The sequence below is a fragment of the Rattus norvegicus genome, chromosome 7, assembly GCF_036323735.1.
Source record: "Rattus norvegicus strain BN/NHsdMcwi chromosome 7, GRCr8, whole genome shotgun sequence".
Taxonomy (NCBI): domain Eukaryota; kingdom Metazoa; phylum Chordata; class Mammalia; order Rodentia; family Muridae; genus Rattus; species Rattus norvegicus.
The window spans coordinates 29,695,129-29,718,582 of record NC_086025.1 but is presented as its reverse complement, the minus strand read 5'-3'; the positions used below and the strand labels follow the sequence as shown (position 1 = coordinate 29,718,582).

The following is a 23,454-nucleotide window of genomic DNA, read 5'->3' as shown; positions in this document are numbered from 1 at the left end:
TATTAATATTAATTACAGTGCTGCTGTTAAATATGTCCCCAACAGTAACTCTATCCGACAGCATCTCTAGAAAAACTCCATCTCCCTTTGTGCACATCCTACATTTTTCACCCTCATCTCCGGTCCACAATGAAAGCAGTCGGGTCCCCAGAGAGTATCCAAGCTCTGAACCCCACTCGCGAACTCTCTTGTCTCCAAACTCTTCTATACCTATGGGTAGAGAACAGCTCGCCCAGGCCAGGGACCTCCTTTCGGAGCAGCATCAGCAGGGCACGAACCCCGGGTCATGTCCAACTTAGGGACCCGAGGGCTCAGTAGCCAAGGGAGCCCCTGCCGAGTGGAGGGGCGGCGGCCTGGCCTGCGGGTCCCCAGGCTCCTCCCCTGGGGTGGCGGAGCAGGAAGCGGGGCGGGCACGGCGCGGGGGCGCGCGGGGCGTGCGGGCGGACGCGGGGCCCGGCGCCGGGGGTATGCGCGGGTCTGGGCGGGCAGCCCGGGCGCACAGCCGCGGCCGGGGCGCACGGCGCGGGGCGGAAAAGCCTGTTTACACAGACTGCACACCGCCTGGGGAATAATGCAGTAAAGGAAGTGAGCAGGCTCGGCCTGACTGCTCCAACTTCCTGCTCTCACACACACCAGAGGGGGGGTGGGGGGAGGGAGAAAAAAAAAAAAAAGAGGAGCGAGAGAAAGAAAAAAAAAGAGGGGGGAAAATCAGGATCTCATTACAAGAGCAACAGACCGTCTGCAGACGCCTGTCAGCATGGAAAGTCGGGGGCTTTCGCCCGGGTCCTCCTAGAAATCTCCCCAAGAAGACTCCCAAACGCTCCCCCACATCTGGGTAGGTTGCAGGACTGTTTGCCTGTTGCTCTGGCGCTTGCAAAGTTTTCTTCGGGCTAGTTTCTTTTCTTTTCTTTTTTTCCTTTTACCCCTTTTCTTTTCTTTGGCTGGTGGGGGTGGGGCTGTGGGCGCTGTGGGGTGGGTTGTGGACTGTGTTGGGGGAGGATGGGGGTGCGTCCCCGAGGGGGAGGATGCTGCGCGCCGCCGCCGCCACCGGCGCCACCCGGGGAGCTCGAGCTCGGGCCTGGGGGCTGCTCTGGGAAGCCAGGGGAAGGGGACACCTGGAGTGCAAGCTCCTGTTTCCCTGCAGCGAGGCTCCGGGGCTCTGGGACTGGGGATGGTGGCCGTAGCAAGCTGTGTGGCTGGAGGCTGGATCGTCGCTGACCTCCAGCCGGGGTTGCGGTCTGGTTCCCTTCAGGATGGGCACCGAGGCGCGAGTGTTCAGATCCAGGGAATGGCACAGGGTGAAGTGGGAGCGGGGGACTTGGGCCATGGAGATGTTGGGCCCGGGGCTAGGTCCACTCTCGCTGGGCAGGTGACCCCCGCCCAGGTCACCGCCCCAGGCGCACGCCCAGTCAAATGGTCATTTAAAAGCCGGCCGAGAAGGCTAGTCCAGATTCGGATTGGGGAGATGGGGAGATGGGCCGGGCAAGGGATGATCTTGAAACTCTCAGCTCTTTAAATTCCAACTGCCTGCTGGCCTATAATGTTAATGGAACTTTTTTTTTTAAAGAGTGGGGATTAAATGGGTGGGTGGGGGGGAAAGGCAAAAAATATTAAATGGTCTCTGTTTTGTTATGTTTTCTGAACCGAATCATTCTGAGGATAAGCTGCAGTTACGCGGCGGGTGGGGGTGGAAGCAAGAAAGGCTATTTCAGAAACTGCAAAAGGGGCTTTTTAGAAGGGAAAAAAAAGAGTGTCGGGAGAGTTTCTGGCTTGTCTGGAAACGGCAAGACTAATTGCCGTGCGCTTCCGCTTTGAAACCGGCTGCAGACAGCATCTTGAAAATGACTCACTGAGGAGCTCACAAAGAAACTGTGGCTTGCTGCTTCTCAGGTTTATGTATTTGTGCCTTTTACAGTTTCCTTTGTAGTGTTCGAGGGTCCCCCCCCCATTCCCTGCCGGCCCCCTCCCGCCCTCCCCATTTTGAAAGCCCCTTGCCGCGCCTGTAACTCCCGACACTGCTCTGCCCAAGGTGGGGGCAGTCGGGGGGTGTGTATGAGGGGGAGGCCGAGTTGTTTTTGGAGTTGGCTGGGGAGAGGGTTAAAGGGATCCTGCTGCTGCAGGGGGAAAAATGTTCCTTGAATTTTCCACTGGCTGCTGCAGGAAGAGAGAGCCCTTTAGTCATTGCTAAGTAATGTCTGCACACACACACACACACACACACACACACACACACACACACACACCCCGACTAATCTCATTGGGAGTTTCCGCTACTCCGCACAGGAGGGGTTTTGTGCAAGCCACTGTCCGCCTGCAGAGCTAGGCGAGTCACAGCCTTTATTGACTTAGAGGTGCCTTCTCCACCCCTGCCAGTCTTTCTAGAGCACAGTCTCAAAAAATTTGGAAGTCCCTTTGGCCATTTTGGTTCTCAAGGAAACATGCTTTTCCTCTGGGGGCCCGCGGGTGTGTGTGTGTGTGTGTGTGTGTGTGTGTGTGTGTGTGTGTGTGTGTGTGTGTTCTGTGTATGTTCTGTTTTGTTCTCTGTTGTCCAATCAACTCTTACACAAACACACATGCCTGTCCATCCTCTCCCATCTGTGCCTCGGTTTTGTAGGGGTTGAGGGTGGGGGGTTCGGATCAAGCTGGGAAACCTAGCGTGTTCCAGGCATCAGGTATCTATTAGGGAACCTAAATCGATTTCTGAGCCTTATTACCCAACAAAATATTCTCTGGTCTCTTTCCTTCTCTCCCTTTCTGTGGCACACATTTATTCGGAAAAGGTCAGTTATGAGTTTGAATTTATGAGGATTATAAAATTACAGATTGTGTTAGGAGGGTATGTAGGTCAGACAGTTAGGGAGACTGTCCATAAGTGTACTTAGAGCTTCCAGTAATGACTGCTTGCAAAACCCCCAGAGCATGCAAAGGGATTCAATGCCAGATATAGAGCAGGCCTCCTTTTGGTTCTCTCTCTCTCTCTCTCTCTCTCTCTCTCTCTCTGTTTCTAAATGTTGACTAGAAATGTGTAGAGTTACTAAAAAGGGCAAAGAATTTTAGAGAACCCCACTGGAAGCACAGGGCTTCTTTCTTGATGAGGACATTTTGCCTCTCTTGAGGACTTCCAAGATGTTGCCAAGACTTCTGCGGTGAATATGTCCTAAAAACAACCCAGCCAGCCCACCCTAGGTGCATCAGTGGGCCAGAGTTCCAAGATGTCCCTCATACCTTTCCTAGTCCTAAGTGGGTGGTCAGTAAACTGCTGGTGTTGCTGGACCACAGAACTCCAGCTGATGGGGAAACCTTCCAGGCACTAGCATCATCCTGCAGGAGAACTCCATAAGGTTGTGAACACTTCCTTCTAACCCGGTGGTTCTCAACCTTCCTAACAGTGGGACCCTTTAACACAGTTCCTCATGTTGTGACGAACCCCCAACCATAACGTTTTTGTTGCTGCTTCATAACTGTAACTTTTGCTACTGTTTTGAACCATCATGTTAACATCTCCTATGCAGGATTATCTAATGTGCGATTTCCCCAGGGGGGTCTCGACTCACAGGTTGAGAATCACCACTTTGATCAGAAGGAGGGCATCAGAGTCCAGGTTGTGGATGATGCCTGATATCTGCTTCTGTGGTTTTCAACCAGGAGGAATTTTGCTTCCTACAAGGAGCACTTGCAGGGTTGCTAAGTCCACCTGACATAAAGGAGGGATGCAGGTACTCAACCAATCTCCAGAACAGCTCCCCACCAATAATCTGCAAGTCTCTGGTGCTTACACCAAGCAGTTCTTTCTCCTTAGTGATGATGATAAACTCTCTCCGGCATTCATTCAACCAGTGGGCATTAACATCTTCAGTTGTTCCTTTGACAACTCTGTCTGTCTGTCTGTCTGTCTGTCTGTCTTTTTCTCTCTCTTGGTCCCTCCCTCCTGTCCATCTTTTCTGCGCCACAGAATGATAGAGTGACAGATGCTGACATTGCGACGGTATAACTTTCATAAGTTGAGTTTTTGAACTTCCCTCAGCACTGACTTCTCACACAACCAGAGCTGATGCCTTTCAGAGCAGTATTTAGATGGGGGGGGGGAAGCACTTGAATTTTGAGGACAGCTAAGCATTTACTTAAAACCTCCCCCTTTGTCCTCTTCCGTAAGAAACCAATTAATTCAAGACGGCTAATCTACAGTAAGTGCAACCCTGAGGTCATACATTAAAATTTATGTTTGTCATAACTTTTTGGAATTTAAGTCTTTCCCTGAAACTGGCCTTAAAGGACTTCCAGGCAGTGTGTATAAATTAAAATATTCCTTTCCAGCGATCAGATACAGGACTTTGGGTGTTCTATGCTACACAATATATGTTTATATAGATAGCATTGTCAGATGTCACAACACATAACCTACTGATAAGCCCAGAGCACTTAATTAAAGAATTATCCACAGATGTGATTTCCTGGAGTAGCCTTCTTTCTTTTTAAAGGTAAGTTACCCCTTACTAAGAGATGGTTTGGGTCCTTGGCATGTCCAGGCAATGACATTGTCCTCTTTGCTTCCCAGACCTCAGACTCCTCCTCATGCATAAAAAGCAATGTGCTCTCTGTCTGTCTTGATTCTGCGCTGGCGACAGCTTCCTCAGCCTGCCTTTACTCACCTGTGTCCATGGGTGTCGCCAAGGCTCTCGCAAGCATCACATAGCCTCGGATGTTGCAGGCGGACATTTTTAATGTAGTAGTTGGCAAAGCTCCTCTTGGCTTTCGCAGGGTGACTTAGAGCAGGCTGCAACCACACCAGTCACAAGACGTCTTCTCAAAGTTACTTTTTTTTCTATTTTCCTTGGTTGTGAAGAGTATCACAAATTACTCTAGGAAAACATAGAAAGCCACAATGACAACAATAAACATCACCCCCCTAAACCCCGCTGCTAACCTTTTGTTTGTATTTTTGTACTCTTTTAAAACGTGCCATGTGTGCTCACTTGGAAGGTTTTATTTAGAGTCCAGTCCTACTTTTTCTAAAAGAGCACCCCCACAGAGTGCATTTTAATGATGAATACTGAGGTTCAAGTTGCCAGACAGGGAGCTTCTATTTAGGGTGACATGATTTCTGAGGGAACTGGTTTGGTGTTTTGTCATCTGGAATATCTTAAGAATGCTGCCCTCTTGAAAGACCGGGTTCCTATGTGCCATGAAATTTGGGACTTTGATGAGTTTCTGTATGATTGAAGTGTGAGTCATGATTTGCAGTGGAGTATCGAGCTGTAGTGACAGGAAGTGAGGGCACACCACACACCAGAACAGAATGCTAGATAAAGAAAGAGAATGGAGGTTCAACAGAAAAAGTACACCTTAGGTCGAGCCAGCTGTACTCAACTTTTGTTTTGTTTTGTTTTGTTTTTGCTGGATCCACACTTTCCAAACTTTGCTGTTTTAAATTTATTTTTTCTTTTTCAAAGCTCAATACGACTATAGCCCGTGGCCAGTTTGAATTGAGGTCATTCAGCTTTTTGAGTGACAGGGATACCGTGACCACTCTCTGTTCTGCCACTGAGAGCACAGCGCTAGCAAATTAAATTACCCTGTGTTTGTGTGTTTAGCTCTCCGTGAACAAATCCTGTAGGCCCCCAAAGATGGTGGCTTCTTCTGCCTTTTAAGAAACTGCTCTTCAAATATTTAACTCTATCTGTGATTCTTTTCCATGATCAGAATTAAAATAGCCTTGTACTCATTCCTGGAAATTCACACAAAGGTCAGGAGCATTTAGAGTAAACTTTGCAGTGGTCATGTCAGCCAAATGTGATTTGCATTGTTACCAGGAATGAGCTCTGGTTACTTTGCTGATATGTAGCAAGTTACATTTTTTTCTGGGAAGAATTAGTAACCTGCTTGAAAAGTTAAGTAGAATTCATTTATAACTTAGCTGAGAGTTTTACTTGTGTATTTTAAAAGTAACAAAGATAATTGGTTGTGATACCACATTTGTAGTTAAATGAATTTACCCACATGCTCCAAGTGGCTCAGAGGCTTTTAGTATTTTTAAGTATGTTTAAAGCTACTGGAGCAAGGTGCTCCCATTTAACCACGAATCTGATAGAAATCATGGGGTAGGTGTAAAACACAAGTATCTGGATGTATTGTCTCAAGACTGGTTAGGTTGGGTAGGGCTCTCAGTAATAGAAAGGAAAACCAAACAACCAACCAACCAATCAACCAAACAAACAAAAAACCAATGCAACAATCTTTTTTTTTCCTTTTTCTTTCTTTCTTTCTTTTTTTTTTTTTTTTTTTTTTTTTTTTTGGAGCTGGGGACCGAACCCAGGGCCTTGAGCTTGCTAGGCAAGTGCTCTACCGCTGAGCTAAATCCCCAACCCCCAATGCAACAATCTTAATGCCATCATTTTGACCTTAATGGAAAGAGAAGAGGTGTGGCTGGGCATGGTGTGTACATCTTTAGTGTCAGCGCTTGGGCCATTGAGGCAAGCTAACCTCTCTGAGACTGAGGCCTGGACTACATAGTGCCTCAAACAAAACCAAAAAAGGTCATTAGCTTACACACATTTTTAACACAGAGGTCTTGAGTATGATCGTGTACATCCATGTATCTACCCTCTCTGAATAAAGAATGTATTCCCATCACTTCCAAATATTCCCTGAGCATTAGCTTTTTATCCCAGTGGGGACAGCGTCGTGATTCTGCCGAGCAGATTCTTTTTTTTTTTTTTTCTTTTTTTTCCGGAGCTGGGGACCGAACCCAGGGCCTTGCGCTCTAGGCAAGTGTTCTACCGCTGAGCTAAATCCCCAACCCCTGCCGAGCAGATTCTTAAACTCCAGAATGCCTTGATAAAAATACTACTGTCTTTTATTTGATTGGTTAAACAAATCAGTAGGATATGTGGATTTCCACATTATTTAGGAAGGGGGGTCTTCTAGTTTAGCAGATGTAAAAAATATTTTACCAGTGTTATAGGAAAAATGAAAGTATTGCCTTAACACTGACTGGGTTCTTGGGATGGTGTAGAATCATTCTGTGCCTCAGTTTCCCTGGCTGGATGGTAATGGATTGAAATAGAGAGGTTCGATTCTCGCATCCCAAGTCCTCTAGCTTTTTGGGGAGGACATACTTGACCTTGTGGAAAGGTGCTAAGAATTTTTGCTGCCACCTAAGAACAAATGCGGATCTCACTTGTCCCTGTGTTGGATTAGGAGGACCCAAAGGAAGACTGTGCCACCTGCCCAGCTTCTGTCCTTTGTCCCTGAGCTCCAGGACAGAGCTGAGCGTTTCACCCGTTGCTCACAACCTTCGCACTCTCATCCTTGGGGTCCTAGTGGCTGATGTGGGTTGGGCCCTGTGCACTGCTGATGTGTCCAGTCAGGTCAACATGTGGTCCTTTCCTCACGGGCTTACTGAGCCTCCTGCCACCGGGCATTCTCCTGGGACTCTCTTCTGCAGAGGATCATAATCAACCATCATCCTTTACCGATTTTTTTTTCTTTTTTTCGGAGCTGGGGACCGAACCCAGGGCCTTGCGCTTGCTAGGCAAGCGCTCTACCACTGAGCTAAATCCCCAACCCCCTGATTTTTATTTTTGAGGTGAACTTACTAACTTTTGCTGCTCTTTAGTACACAGAGTAGTTGGTTTCATCGAGTCATATCCCTGCCCAGGGACCACTGTCCCATTCTCACCTTCCCCTCTCCAGCCTTCCTCCATCCTCTTCCCCATCAACTGGTCCTCCTTTCCAATAGTTCTCCTGCTTTCTCTTCTCTTGCCCTCTGATTAGCATTCTGCTTATGAAAGAAAACATGATACCTTGCCTGTCTCGCCGCTACCCTCTCTACGCTCCTCTTCTTTCTTTAGCTTTCTTATAATTCACCTGTCACACCTGCTGGCCCTCAGCCGTCCCCTGGGCCTCCTGAGCTTCTCGTGGCTTTCTTTCCAGCTTTCCTCATTACTCAAATTCTGACTGTCTGAACCCAGGAGCTGGATAGTTTTTGGTCTGTATTTCTGGAGATTGGCTATTAGTCCTAATCACCCAAACACTAAGATCAATAGATATATGATATCAATATGATAATAGATTGTCCAGACCCATGACCCAGGTAGCTTCAGAGAGTGAGGGGTCTGCAGATGTGTGCATGCCACATGATGCGTTCCACATCTGTGGCGCCCATCCCGCTGGGAGCTCTCTCCGGGTCGGCATCTGGTTTTGTCATCCTCGCGCCTACCCAGCACTGTGTACAACACCTGGCAGTGGATGAATTAGAACAAAAGAAAGGGAAAAAGCCTTATCTGCTGAGGCTGGGCTGGATTAGGGACCTTGCTGTGTATAAACCCAGCCCTTTACTAGAAAGCACCCCCACTGAGTTACTAACAGGCAGGTCTCCTGGTTAGATGTCTGTGTCCTTTGACATTGCTGCAGTTTTTAATTAGACTTCCGAGGAAAGCGAATGTTCAGAAATCGGGTTTGTTTATTAGCATTGAGACAGCCTGGGCCCTGATTTTCAGATGAGTGTTAGAGGGAGAATGGCCGGCTGCCGTTCGAAAGGCTCTACGGAGCTCTTTCTTGTCAGAACTGGTCACTCTGTGGCCGCCGTGGTCCTCTGTGGAAGAGTTCGGTCGACAAGCTTCTCACAGATGCCCTGGATAACCTGTTTGGAGTCCTGCCTGTTCGTTCTTGAAAGTCTTTCTTCCCCCTGGAACAGCTGCCTGCAGAGACAGTGTTTGTCTATAACCTTTGGAAACCAGCGATGCTTCTGCTAGAGTTTAAAATAGCAGGAGAGATGGGCTAAAGACCAGCTTGGGTTTTTTGTTTGTTTGTTTGTTTGTTTTGTTTCTGTTCTGGCAGAGGGAGACTAGTTCTATTAACTAGTGTCACCTAGGTTTTGCCAAGGAGCCCTTTGCTGGGGGGCAAGTCTAGCTTAACCAGAGTGTCTGACCAAGCAGCTAATCCCTCAGCTCGGCCACCGAGATCTTAATTATCAGGAAAAATAGTGACCAAAAATAACAACAAAACAAGCGTCAAGATTTACCTCGGGGCTGGTTCCCTATTAGATATAAGGCTTGACTGGGAGACTGCACTGCCCACCCCTGTAGCTTGTAATCCTCTAAATGATGTCATGGGCACCCAAAATATTCACCTAAGGAATACTGTAAACAGAAACGGGGGGGGGGGGGGAGCAGTGTTGATGTCTGACGACTATCTACCACTTGAAGTAATGCCTCGCAGCTAGGCTTCACTAAGCCGGAACTGAAGTGTCCCTGTATTATCCCCGAATCAGAGTTGGGAAGATTTGACTTTTGAGGCTGGAATAGAAGCTCTGTGTATTGGCATTTATTTTTAGAAATGAAAGAGATTTAGTGGAAGGGTGTGCAGGGGTCCACATGTGTGCTTGCTTAGGTAGACCGTGGCTGCTGGACTGAAGCTTGAGTCTTTAGAGAATAGGGGCAGAATGTGACCTTAGAAAAAGAGACCAACCAAAACAACTCCTCAGATATAGGGGAGCAAGTCTGCCTGGCTGGGATTTGAGCCTTCCTTCTGTGCCTAGGGTGGTGCCTGGGGGAATGTTGTTTACTGAGTTTCTCCACCCGGAAGAATCATTGTTTCAATATCGGAAGTCAGCCGAGAGCCTGAATTTACTCTGTCGTTTTCAGGAAAGGAGAACCCTTGGGTTCCCAATCATGCCCTCCAGTCCCATTCCGAGCATATGAAGAAAGCACCCAGGCACTGAGTGCTGTCTGGAAGGTTAACCGAGGACATCCACCGCCTTAGTTTACTTGTATGATCTGGGGCTCAAACTCTTAGAATCGAGGACTCGGGAGCGTTGATAAGGAAGTCATGTCTGTCGGCATCCATCTCTGTTCTCCAAGCTTCACCCTCAGAGGCCTTTTAGACCAGAAACCATTAGGTTCCCTCTGTCTCTGTCTGTCTCTACCCAACCCCTCTTTCTTACTTCTCTTACTTCTTCAAAAAACTGTCTTTTAGAACTGTGCCTTCAAATGCTCCTAGGTAGAAGTGCATGGTCACACCTGGAGTGCATAGCCAGCGCCTCAGAGATGGCCTTGGGCAGACAATGCTTCATCTTTGATGGCTGAGGCAAAAGCAATGGTCAGCCTGCCACTTGGTATCCCTAGGTTTTGCTAAACTCACTTATTTAGTTTTCCTGAACTTGTGATATGTGCATAATATTGAAATTGCCTTAAAGCTAGTTATTTTAATCAAATTATATGTGTGTATACATACATATGTGTATATATACATGTATATACACATATACATACATGTATGTATATGTATACATGTATATACACATATACATATATGTGTATATATACATATATACATATGTGTACATGTGTATGTATATATGTATATGTGTATATGTACATATATATGTGTATATATGTGTATGTATATGTGTATATGTGTATATATACATATATACACACATATACATATATACCATACATATACATACATACCATACATATACATACATATACATATATATACATACACACACACACACACACACACACACACACACACACACACACATATATATGTTGTATCCAAGATGGTGGAGTCAGGAATCAAATAGAGTGATCCAAGGGTTCTGTGGTTCTTAGAAGGTTGAGAGTTGGGTTAGGACATAGGCAGTTGGGAAAATGCTTACCCAGCACGCATGAAACCCCGGGTTCCATTCCTAGCAACTCATTAACTAGGCGCGGTAGCTTAGCTCTGTAATCCCGGTGCTCTGAAAGTGAAGACAGGAAGATCGGGATGCTCAGAATCATCCTGGACTGCGCAGTGACTCCAAGCCCAGACTGAGCTACATGAGACCCTGTCTTAAAAAGAACGCCGTATCAAAATGACAGCAGCAGCAGCATTAGACCTAGCATTCTGATCTTAAAGAGCAGAAATTGTCCTGGGGGTACGGCTCAATACTTACAGTGCTTGATTTGCAACCAAGATAACCTCATTTGATCCCTAGGACCCACATAAAAGATTGGGTGTGGCTGCACTTGCTTGGGGCAGAGACGGGCCAAACCCTGGGGCTCGCAGACCAATCAGTCTTCAGTCTAGAAAGTGGGTGCTGTCTCTGAGAATGACCTGAGGTTGCCTTCTGGCCTCTGGCATGTGCGCATGCGCGCGCGCGCGCGCACAGACAGGCACTTTTAGACCTTTCCGTAGAAGATTATAAATCTTCGCTATGGGATTAGACTATCTCACTTTTTAAAAGGATCATTTTTCTCAAGGAAGGAGGAAGTATAATCTAAATCCAGAACGTGGCTGCTATTTTTATAGCTAAAATATTCATGGGGTGAAAAGATACGGCGTCAAGTTGTATGTGGTATTTCAGAAAGGGCCGACCCCATGGATGGCAGATCCCTGCGTAGGAGTTCAAGGAGGTGAAACCGCTTGGGGATGAGGGTCCATGTTTGCCTCTCTTGTTATCTCGGCCATTAGATGCTTTGAATGATGTGAGTGAATGGGTGTTGGCAGCAGTTTCCGGGACACTGTTCTCTTAATGAATTTGGATGATTCATTTTTGAAAGATTTTAATAGTAAGACACTGGAGAAGGCTTCTGTTTTGACATCACGCACTGTGTATTTTTGCAACATTCTCCTTATAAATAACAGTGTCTACCTGCCAGGCAGTGGTGGCGAACACCTTTAATCCCAGCACTCAGGAGGCAGAGACAGGTGGATCTCTGAGTTAGAGGCCAGCCTGGTGTACAGAACAAGTTCCAGACACGTGCCAGGGCCACAGAGAGAAACCCTGTCTTGAAGTAAACAAAAACCCAACCAAACAAAACAGCATCTACCAAGAATACCAAGTTATTTTACATGTGTCCCACTAGCTGTCCTAATTCACTTACTGTTGTTTCCCCACACATGAGTGGCCTCTGGTTTACTTTTACCTTGGTGCCACTGGGTTTTTACTTCGTGTTAAAAGCACTCTGTTGGAAGTCATTAACCATTGGGAGAAGTTCTGTGCACGAGAAACAGTTGCTAGATCACATCTGGGGAGACGTAACGCCCATGCTGCAAGAGAAACGTGTGCATGTTGGTCGGGGAAGCGGATAGGGCCCGTTGCCACCTTCCTGACTTAAGATGTGACCAGACCCCCACACATGTCCACCACATGAGCAGGCAAAGACACACTGAACACTCCAGCTGCACTGCCAAGGAACATCCTCAGAGCAGACTGAGGTACGCGTATTTGGACCTGGAATTTGCATCTCCTGAGCTATGAAAGAGCTTTGCTTTGAGTGTGACACTGGATCTGAATGATCAGCACCTCAGAATCCAGAAGCACCCAGCTCCTGGCACAGATAACCTCTGTGAGGGGCTCTCTGCGCTTCTCAAAAATCCAAAAGCGATGTCTCCAGCCTCCTCTTGTTCATCAACACCAGTAGCACGTAACCATTTTATGGGCAAGAACTGTCTTTTTTTTTTTTTTCTTTTTTTTCTTTTTTTTCGGAGCTGGGGACCGAACCCAGGGCCTTGCACTTGCTAGGCAAGCGCTCTACCACTGAGCTAAATCCCCAACCTCAGGAGAGAACTGTCTTAAAGAACACCAGAGACCAGCTAATGTCAGCTCTACCTGCTTCAGTCGCGACACTGGCAAGTGTTTACTTAAGCAATAGCAAAAGAATTATAATATTACTAAGCCCCCTGGAACTACCAGAAAAATATCGGCAGTTCCAAGGTGCCATATAAAATCATTTTCATCATAATCGTATACTTCTGAACAGAGATGAGATCAGCCAGCTGATTTCTTTTTTCTGTACCTCTTTATCTAGGTACCATTAAGAACCAAGAGCTTTAAAATACTTGCAGTGGAGTTAGTCCCAGGAGAAAGATTGCTATTCTAGGAGAACTGGTGTTTGTCTGAGACAGGCATCTGATTATTCTGTTGATGATGTTGGTGGGGGTGGTGGTGGTGGTGGTGGTGGTGGTGTGTGTGTGTGTGTGTGTGTGTGTGTGTGTGTGTGTGTGTGTGTGTGTGTGTGTATGAGAGAGAGAGACAGAGACAGAGACAGAGACAGACTTGGCCATTGAGAAATTGCCTTAACTTCTATGGAGAAGACAAGAAAGTTCTAATCTTAGACATGGCCTTTCCCCTTTGCCAGGGTTTCTGTGGAGGAATCTTGAAGGATGGGGTCAAGGATTCCTATGGCTAGAATAGTCCATTGCCTAGAAAACTGTGGACTAATGCACATGTTTGAGAAGCAGATCCCCATGAAAAGCTGGGCTTTGGTGATGGCAGTTAACAACAGGGAGCTAAACCACCTGTCGGTTGGCTGTGACATCCACAAAGGCCTCAGAAGGACAAGAGTAGTCATGTTCATATGGAGACAGGACCCAGGAGAAAGGAGAGGACCAATAACTGTCTCCAGGAATCTCTAACTGCAATGTTAGAGGTGGTCAGACCAGGTTGCATCTTGCCAGGAGAAGAGGAAGGGATCCAGATGGCTGTACCTCTCTCTCTCAGGAAATGCCTGACTGTCCCTGTATCAGATCTAGGATGTCCAGCACAGCTGTGCAGACTTCCCATGCCCCAAATCCCTTGAGGTCTTTTAAAGAGGAAGGGATTGGGCAGTGGTGGCAACTCGTACCTAATCACACCTGGACCACTTCCTTCCTGGGCTTGCACCCTGCTTCCTGACCCTGCTCGGCCTGTGTGTGCACAGGAGAAAGAGGGGGCAGATGGGCTGGGAGAGATCACGTGGAAGCAGGGTGCCATCCATGGAAAAGGAACAGTAATGGGACTCAGGGCCTGGACTTTTAGCTGGAGTAGCTGACGTGACCATTTTTACTAAATGTTTCAGTTTGCACACACACAAACCCCTGCCCCGCAACTCCCCCCTCCCCGCCACGTTTCCACTGGGTGGTGCTATAAGAATTCCTACCTTTTTGCCTCAGGAGTTTCCCCCTTCCCAGAAAGCCGCCTCTGCGACATAATAGAAGGAAGTCCTGATTTAGAAAGGTTTTACAGTTTCAACACAATGAGAGAGTTGGAGGATGCTCTGGCAGGAAGTGCCCCAGTTGCTGGATGTGGAAAAACCGCCATCACTGTGTGTCCTGCAGAAATGATCTCAGTGCACGGGGCTTGTGTTTTTTACTTCCACCAGTCGCCTCTTTAGCACAAAAAAAGTCTTCTGAGAGACGCCAGTTTTCCGTCTCCCAGAAGTAGCATAGAAGATGGCCCTTAGTTTATTTTTTTTAATGTAAAACCATCTTCAAGTATCAAAGTGAATAAGCCATCCCTAATCTTAAATCAAGCATAGAGGTCCCTACGTCCCCCCTGAATGCACAGGACTGGACTTATTCACATTGTAAGCTAGGAAATTTGGAGAAAGGTTTACCAGCCCAGCCAAGGAAAGACACCCAGTGTTGTTTGCGGGGAGGCGTGCCCACCTCTTTACAGTGAAGCGCAAATTTAAAGACAGCCGGAGAGATTCTAGTAAGTTAAACTGTCTGTCTCTGTGTGATGAAAAGTTACCAAGGCTGCTCTGTGTACCAGGTCCCTTCCACGGGTGACCACACACAGGCCAGTGGCTCCTAGGCTGTTCTCCACCGAAGGAACGATTCTCCTGACTGAATTCTGAGTACCACGAACCGTTGGTGTTTGGGGATAGGTCTCGCTTCCATCGTCAGGTTCCACAATCCTTGTGAAATAAAAGGACCAGTCCTTCCAAGTCTCAGTTCTGGAATTCACAGAGCCTCGTGTCCTGAGTTTTCATTAAGAGCCAACCTCGAGCTAGGCCTGGTGGCACAGGCCTGAAATCCCAGCTCCTCAGGAGGCTGTGTCACGCACGTACATTGCAAATTCAAGGTCAACTCAGAATCCACAGAGAATTCTGGATCAGCCTGCACCTTACTCAGATTTTGACTCAAAAATGTAAAAAAGCGCAGAGCCGGAGAGATGGCCCAGTGGTTTAGAGCACTGACTGCTCTTCCAGAGGTCCTGAGTTCAATTCCCAGCAACCACCTGGTGGTTCACAACCATCTGTAGATCTGATGCCCTCTTCTGGTGTGTCTGAAGACAGCTATAGTGTACTCATATAAGCAAAATAAATAATTCTTTTTTTTTTTTTTTACCGAACTCAGGGCCTTGCGCTTGCTAGGCAAGCACTCTACCACTGAGCTAAATCCCCAACCCTATAAATAATTCTTTTAAAAAAGTATTAAAAAGATGTAAAACATGAACGGAGCTAGGTTATAGCCCACCTATTAACAGTTGTTGGTCTGGTGTGACTCCTAGACTCAATCTCCCCCCCCCCCCCCCGTCTTTAAAAAATCCTGTTGGGCTAAACTGGCATGTCTGTCTGTCTTTCTCTCTGACTCTCTGTCCTTCCTCATTAACCTGCCACTCTGTCTCTCTTCCTCTGTCTCTGTTCACTGAGGAAACCGGCCAAAAGAAATGTGGCAGCATGTCTCATATTAATTTAATTTAATTTTAGTTTTTGAGATAGGATCTCTGTGTAGCATAGGCTGTCCCAGAACTCACTCTGTAGACCAGGCTGGAACTCAGTGAGATCTGCCTGCCTCTGCTTCCCTGTGCCCCCTGGGCTCAGTTCAGTTTCACCAAACAGAACCCGGTCTGAGTGCCTGGAGTCACAGAGTGGTGAACTCCCGGAAATGAAGGACACGTCCCGACTTTATCCCGCCGAGTTGCCTTTGTACCACCTCCCGCCTTAGTAGCAGAGGGATGTGGGAAACAAACCTCTATTCTAGTGGTTCTCAGCCTTCCTAACGCTGCGACCCTTTAATACAGTTCCTCACGCTGTGGCGAACAGCAACCACCAAATCATTTTTGCTGCTGCTTCGCAAAGCTTTTGCTACCGTTAAGAATCGTAATGCAAACATTCGTGTTTTCTGATGGTCTTAGCCCCCCCCCCCCCCGCCAGTGAAAGAGGTTGCAGCCCACATGTTGAGAATTGCTGCTCCAGGGTGACCGTGTGCATTGTGGTTAGGGACCTGGACTTGGGAGCAGATATTCCTGGGTTGGGGTCTCCCTGTTCTGGCTCCTGGGTCCACACTTACCTGTCTTCATGTTTTTAAGTCATGGCCTCACAGTGGCTGGGGATGGCCGAGAGTGTAAGCTTGACACGTGTACTCAATGCAGTAAACTCATGGGCGCCTGAATGACCATTGAATATTAGCATTTAAAGGGAAGGCTCCTGTAAGGGTGGGGGTTTGGGTCTTTGTCTATATTTATTTTTATTTTATGTACATTGGTGTTTTGCCTGCTTGTGTGCAGGTGGTGAGGGTGTCAGATGGCTGTGAGCTGTCATTGTGGGTACTGGGAATTGAACCCAGATCCTCTGCAAGAGCAGTCAGTGAGTGCTCTTAACCGTTGAGCCATCTCTCCAGCACCCCAGACCAGGAGTCTTGATTTGGAACGTATAGATTTCTCATAGAGCTTTACGAACCCTATATATATTTTTAAAGACGTATTTATTTATTATATGTGAGTACACTGTAGCTAGCTGACTTCAGACACACCAGAAGAGGGCATCAGATCTCTTTACAGATGGTTGTGAGCCACCGTGTAGTTGCTGGGATTTGAACTCAGGACCTCTGGAAGAGCAGCCAGTGCCCTTAACCACTGAGCCACCTCTCCAGCCCTACAAACCCTATTGACCTATGTTCAAACATACACACGTTTAGATCTATATGAAGAAACATGGATAGACTATTTTACCCCAGGGAGTTCTCAAAAAGGGTTCATGGGTCAAATGCACAAGAAGCTCCTTCCCTGTGCCTGGGATGATGTGTGTATTCACATTTATTTTAGATGTGATATTGTATGTTTTAGGTGGAATATATGAGATTGTTGCTGTTTAACAGTTTCCATCCATAAGAACAACAATTTCATGTCCTTCCGCCTGGTAGATCCCGATGCTGTGGGGAAACACGACTTGGAATAACCTCACGATGAGACCGGCTATTTGATGAGGTGCACATTTACAGTTCCCTTTCCTGTTATGCATCAAAGCCTGGCAAATTAAAACTCATCAGGCAGCCTGTAAATCTACTTACCCAGAATGACTTGTGTTGTGCCTGATGTTATGAAATCGTCTTAAGCTCTCACTGGAGAGGCGATTGAATTCATGGGATTGGTTGCTCGGGAGAAGCCAAAAATCCTACAGGAGCCTTCTGAGCCGCAGGCACACGGCTGTTCTTTCAGAGAGCGGTTCGGGCCCGTCGTGCGGAGGGTTAAAATAGAGCTGACACACAGACCGAGTGAAACCAGAGCTGCAGTTACAAAGTGGGACAGATGTGGGAGGGTCAGGTTTCCTGTGGTCCGTTTTCCAGTTTCCTGCCTGCAACCTGCAGAAGAAGAGGAAGCTCAGTGTTAGCAAGCCGGAGAGCCCTCGGATGGGGGGCTGTGCCGCCAGCCAGAAATAAGAGTCGCGCAAAGAACCCGGGACAATAAAAACAATAGCGCAGAAAGTAAATGGTCAGGTTCTCTTCCAGAAACGTCTGGAAAGGAACGGCCTTCTGTTTAAAGAAAAACATTCTCGCCATCCCTGGGGCAGGGGGTTGGGGGTGGGGCGGCTGTACCCACCACGCAGGAACCTCTGCGCTTTACAGCTCGGCTTGTCTTTCCAGACACGGTCAAGTTTTGTTAAGACAGTTGGTTACCTGGAATGATTTTTTCCTCACAAGCGCTGTGGTTTCTCCCTCTGTCTCCTGAACTTACTGTTGCTCAGAGCGGTAGCTGTAGACAACCCAGGGGCTGCAGCCTCTCTGTTGGGAAATCTAGGCGCCTAGTTGGGTTTCTTTCTTGGCTCTTTGATCGAGCTGTCCCATAACACTGTGGTCTGATGTTTTCAATAAGAGTTTAAATGGAGGTTTGGGCGTCGAAGATACCTTGCAGGCTCTGTTGTTGGTTACCTAGAGAGTCATGGCGCACAGAGGGCTCAGGTGATCAGAAGACACTGGAAAAGGTGGGCCATGCTGCATCTCTCCCAAGGGAGCGGTTGCAAAATGGCTGGGATCTTTAGCTTTTGTGAAGCATCCATAAAGCCAAAGCACTTCAATTCCACCAGAAAGAATTTAAGGTTAAAAAAAAAAGTTGGGAGCATTCATACAGCCGTTTAGCGTGCTTTCCCATCGTGTGCTATGTTGGAATTGCAGGGGATACTAACGGAATTCTGGCTAAAAACACTCAGCCTGTTTGGCCAAGCCTTACTTCCTATAAGGCGATATCATAAGATATGTGCGTGAGCGTTGCTGCAGCCCGATAGCAAGTGGGCTATTATTCCGAGCTCTCCCCTGGCTATCCCAATTACAAGTGACTTGCACCTTTGAGGCACATAGAGGTGTGTGCTTCTGAGACACTAGATATTTATTTATCCTCTAGGTGGTTCACTTTTTTCTCCAGGCCCAGAAAGAACACATTGTATCTTGAGGAAGCTTTGGGACTTTGCCACATTGGAGATCAAAGAGGACCCGTGTGAGGCCGTCTAGAGAGGTCTGAAAAGGTGGAATAAGATAGGGCTGGATTGTGCCCTGCTAGGGTGGGGCGGGAAGTGGATGAATTTGCGGATGTCGGAGGAAGCAGAGTGGCCCACAGACACTGTCCCAGTGGAGGCAAGGTATCTATCCATTTAGTTTTCCAAAGAAAACACCCTTGTATGTGGGCCACCAGCAGGCCATGGATGACAGAGTTCCAGGAGAGTTGGGCATTTTGTATACACAGTGAGTTGCAATTCCATTCTGACCGAGTGGCCATCGGGTCGGTAATTTCTCCTGAAAATCTTCCCCTCAAATGGAAGATTCAGTTTTAAGACGTGGCAAGCCGTCTCGCATGGTCTCAGAGGATAAATCACTAGGTCAAGCAGCGCCCGCTTCTCTTTGCTCTTCCCTCGTTCCTTTTGAAAACATGAGCGACCTGTAGATTGTTTACAGAACAAATGAAATTACAGACCCTGGCTATCCCGTGGGAAGAACTTTGAGGAACATGGACCCCGTGAAGGACTTTATACCGTTCCTTCTCACTTGTGGCAGCAGCAATGACTAAAATATTTCTTGAAAATGAATTGTAAGAATGTCAGGCTGGTCCCAGAAAAAAATACACACCAGAGGTTCTCAGCCTTCGGGGTCATGACCTCTTTGGGGACTGAATGACTCTTTCTCTAAGGCTGTCAGAAAACACATGCATTTGTTATTTTTTTTATTTTTGTTATTATTATATATTACGATTCACAACAGTAGAAAGTTTCAGTTATGAAGTCGCAACAAAGTAACAAAAGCACGACCTGAGAACTGTTGCAGCATTAGGAAAGCTGAGAACCGACCACTGCCTAAGACAAAAAGACCTCAGAATTTGTTGGTGTCCTGTGCTCATGTGCTTAGCAAATTACCCTTGCATGCCTGAAAGTTGCCTGTTCTGGGTTCTGGCAGACCTAAATGTATTCCTGTTCCTTGCTTTCAGTGGGCTTGTGGCTTTTGTCCATCCCCTTGGGCAGCAGTGAACTGCTCTGAACCCCTTCCTCATTGACCAGGAACTGCATCCAGGAGAAATGTCAGCGAGACAGGAACATCCCTTGTTTTCAGACAACAGGGGCACACCTTTAATCGCAGCACTCAGGAGGTAGAGACAGGCGGATCTCTGTGAGTTCCAGGTCAGGTCAGCCCCAGTCTATAGTGTGTTCCAGGACAGCTAGGGGCTACCTAATGAGACCCTGTGCCTGTCTCAAGTCAAAGGAGAAAGAAAGACAACCAGAGCATCCTTTTACCTGCTTAGCTGACACCTCCGTACAATCCCAGAAGCAAAGCTAACAGCGTGCAGACAGAAACATCAGGTGTCAGTTAACGGGGGGGGGGGGGGGGGGGAGAACAAGCAAGTGAAATTTTGGATTTCTTTCTGTCTTTTTTTCTCTTTTTGCCATTCTTGGTATTTTTATTGGATATATTTTTAAATTTACATTTCAAATGTTATCCCCTTTCCTGGTTTCTCCTCCAGAAATCCACTATCCCATCTCCCTTCCTCCAGCTTCTATGAGGGTGTTCCCCACTTACCCACCCATCCACTTCCTCCTACCTCCCCACCCTGACATTCCCCCACACTAGGGCATCGAGCCTTGACAGGACCAAGGTCCTCTCCTCCCATTTATGCCTGACAAGGCCATCCTCTGCTATATATGCAACTGGAGCCATAGGTCCATCCCAGTGTACTCTCAGGATGGTGGTTTAGTCCCTGGTAGCTCTGGGGGGGGGGTGTGTGTGTGCAGGGGGGGTCTGGTTGGTTGATATTCTTCTTCTTATGGGGTTGCAAACCCCTTCAGCTCCTTCAGTCCTTTCTCTAACTCCTCTATTGGGGACCCCGTTCTTAGTTCAATGGTTGACTGCAAGAAGTTTTGGATTTCTAAGAAGCAGCTCAAACGCCTGGCTGTGGGTGAGGAGTGTGCCGCCAGCTCACAGGAGGACATCTGGCGCCCCCTTGTGGCAGATGAAAGGTAGAGGGCTTGAGTTTTTGAGAGGAGAGGATATCAGGGAGATGGGACCTCTGAAAGTCCAAAGACCACACTGTTCAAGTAGGCAATGTCCTGGTACGTGGGGGCTGACGGCAAGAGTAGTCAGTCTGTTCTGTCTACAGCATCTTTCCCTTTGTCATTCTGCCCTAAGTTTTTCTTAAGCAAGAGAGATGAGGAAGAACAAAAAAAACAAAAAAAACAAAAAAACATCTCATGCTTACATCTGTAAAAAGCTGAGTGTGGAAAACACAGAGGCGGAGAGTACTCACGGGGAGTCCACAAAAATGTCCCTCCTCCACAGTGCCAGCGGCCCCTTCCACGTCTTTGCTCTGTCTGTCGCGCTAATCAGCTGGCTTGGGTTATGTCACCCACAGACAGAGACTTATTATTCTAGATCCTCCTCGCCCAACTCAGCAGTTCTCATCCTCTTGACTTCCTGGCCTCCTGGCCTCTTGTGAGATCCGTGGGACCTAAAGCATGTCCAGGGGCCGCATGAACAGCAGGGGTCGCTCTCTGCTGATCTGCCCAACCTGGAGGCCTTATGCTAGCGGGGAAGGATGGGTGCTGTGTTGCCTGTAGTCCTAACAATGTATATGGTTACAGTCCCTGTCACCTTGTAAGCCAACATGCACAGTCCCTTAACGTTCACGTTGGTGACTGTATTGAAGCCACTGCCTAATGACAAAGTACATACAGCATCTGGATGGTGCCTTTGAACTAGGGAAAGCCCATCCGACGTCACAGCAGCATCTGCGAAGAGCTTTCCTTGTTTAAGAAGTAACAGCAGCCATTGTTTAAATAGAACTTGCTCTGTCCCAGATAGAGTTTGTTAGCGACTTTGTAATGTTGAACAATAACCCTGCAGGGTAGTGATTTTTTAATCTCCATTCACCACCTCCGCATTAAACCCACCACCACCATCACTTTACCTGTGAGGACATACGTGTACAGAAAGGTGAATGACACCCCTCACGACAGGCAGGCAGGACAAATGCTCAGAGATGAACCCAAAGATGGCCCAGAATCTTCTCGCTTGCCGAGTAGCCCTCTCAGTGTGCATGGGTATTCCTTAAACGTATAGAAAAGAACCCTGCTCAGGTAAAGTCGGGCGGCATCTAGGATCTGGAGAAGACCCCTGTGGCTGTTAGAATTCTGATTTTTATGAAAGCTTTTTACAGCTTTGTTCGTTATTTAGGTTCTGGCTGTGAAATAATTCTTGTCCATAGATACCCAGCCCGTCTTACAATGCTTCTTTTTTTCTCTCCCACCCTCATTTTGTTTTTTTGCCTCTGTTTGCCTATTTGTTTCATTATTCCTCATCTGTAAATGCCCCATTATTAAGACTTTTGCTGCCATTATAAAACCTACCTAGTTCCTTTGTCTTAATAGACAAAGTGAGTAGACAATAGACTTAATAAGAGAAGAATATCTTTGACCTGTGTTCATTTTATATCCCTCTGGCAACTGTGGTTTTTAATCCTTGTTCAAAAACTCCATTTTTAAACAAAGAAATGTTTTCATTATCACCGTCTTAGCAAGGCCTTCTCTGACCCCTGGACCCCTGCCCTGGATCTGCATGCACATCCTGCTCCCCCAGCCCCTCGTCCAGCTTTAATGACTCTCCATAACCCCCATCTTTCAACACACTGTGCCTAATTCATCATGTGTTTTGTTGTTCACAGCCTGTCTCTTCTGCTGACATGTGAGCTCAATACGGACATACGTCTTTTTGTTTACTGATGTTTTCCAAGTAGCTAGACAGCATCTTGGCATGAGAGAGAGAGAGAGAGAGAGAGAGAGAGAGAGAGAGAGAGGAAGGAGAGGAGAGAAGAAAGCAAAGCAAAGGAATCAAGAGCAAGAGAATGGAGAGATTGATGTTTCCAGTTAGTTATAGCATAATATATAATATAATATAATATATAATATATATTATATATAATATAATATATAATATAATATATAATACTGTATAGTATATATTATATACATCTTATTTAAAAGAGCCTACATTGATGTACTGAGCATCGCAGCTTTTAATTTATTTCTTTTTTCTTTTTATTACATTTACTTATTCTTGCTCTCCCCCCCACCCCCACGGGCACGTATGTATCTGGGAACACATCTTATGGCGTACATGTGGCGACCAGAGGGTCATTTGTTGGACTTGATTCTCTCCTTTCACTATGTGGATCTTGGGGATAGAAGTCAGGATGCCAGGCTGTTGAGGAAAGGGCCTCGCTGTCTTGCTGGCCCTGTCTTGTCTTGTTTTGTGAGAGGTGGACAGGTTTCGGCAAACATCATATGCCACGTGTGAAGCTAGCTGTTAATCTGAACAGGCGGAGAGAACATCGGCTTTTGCTTCTGAATTCCGTCTCACCCGTCAGGAGCTGCCTGGCCTGAGCCTTTAGTACCCAGCTTTGCCTTTTGCTTGGAAGAAAGATGATAGTAAAACGTGTAATTAAAAAAAAAAAAAAAAAAAAAGAAGGCTGTCAACTTGGCCAGTCATCAGTTTTCTTCCTGCCTCTTTAAAGGAGGTTTTTCAGATCCAATAAGCCATTTTATTTTATTTTAATCATTTAATTGACATGGTAATCGTATGTATTTATGAGGTGTGATGTGATGTTTTGATACTTGGGTACTGTGTACAAGCAAATCAGCAACATTCGTACATTCGGTACATAAACATTTATAGTCTGAGGAGACTCAACCTGGTGAGACAGTCCAGCAGACGATGTGCTTGCGGGCAAGTCTGGGAACCCGCTTCATCCCTGAGAAGCGACTACGTGTAGCTTTCCCCTGACTTCCATTCATGCGCTCTTGTGCTACCATGTGCACATGCTCCTCCCCTCATAATAATCTTTTAAAAGATGGCATTAAAATACCTGATCAAATCCCATATATCCTGGGCAGGGCAAGAGAAGCATGTTCTCATTAGCGATCAGACAAACAATAACAAATGTGTTGT

At 46.8% G+C, this 23,454-nt stretch overlaps 1 protein-coding gene across 4 annotated transcripts in view; it reads left to right on the top strand.

Annotated features, from left to right (window-relative positions):
- The first annotated feature begins 419 nt into the window (after positions 1 to 419).
- The window catches only part of Elk3 (ETS transcription factor ELK3), a 62,488-nt gene continuing 39,453 nt past the window's right edge, over positions 420 to 23,454 (top strand). For 2 of the 4 annotated variants that reach the window (XM_006241265.5, XM_063263769.1), the window contains exon 1: positions 420 to 835. The gene's annotated coding sequence lies outside the window, so the exon portion shown is untranslated. The remainder of the gene's footprint in view (positions 836 to 23,454) is intronic. The other 2 variants (XM_063263771.1, XM_063263770.1) reach the window with 2 other exon arrangements.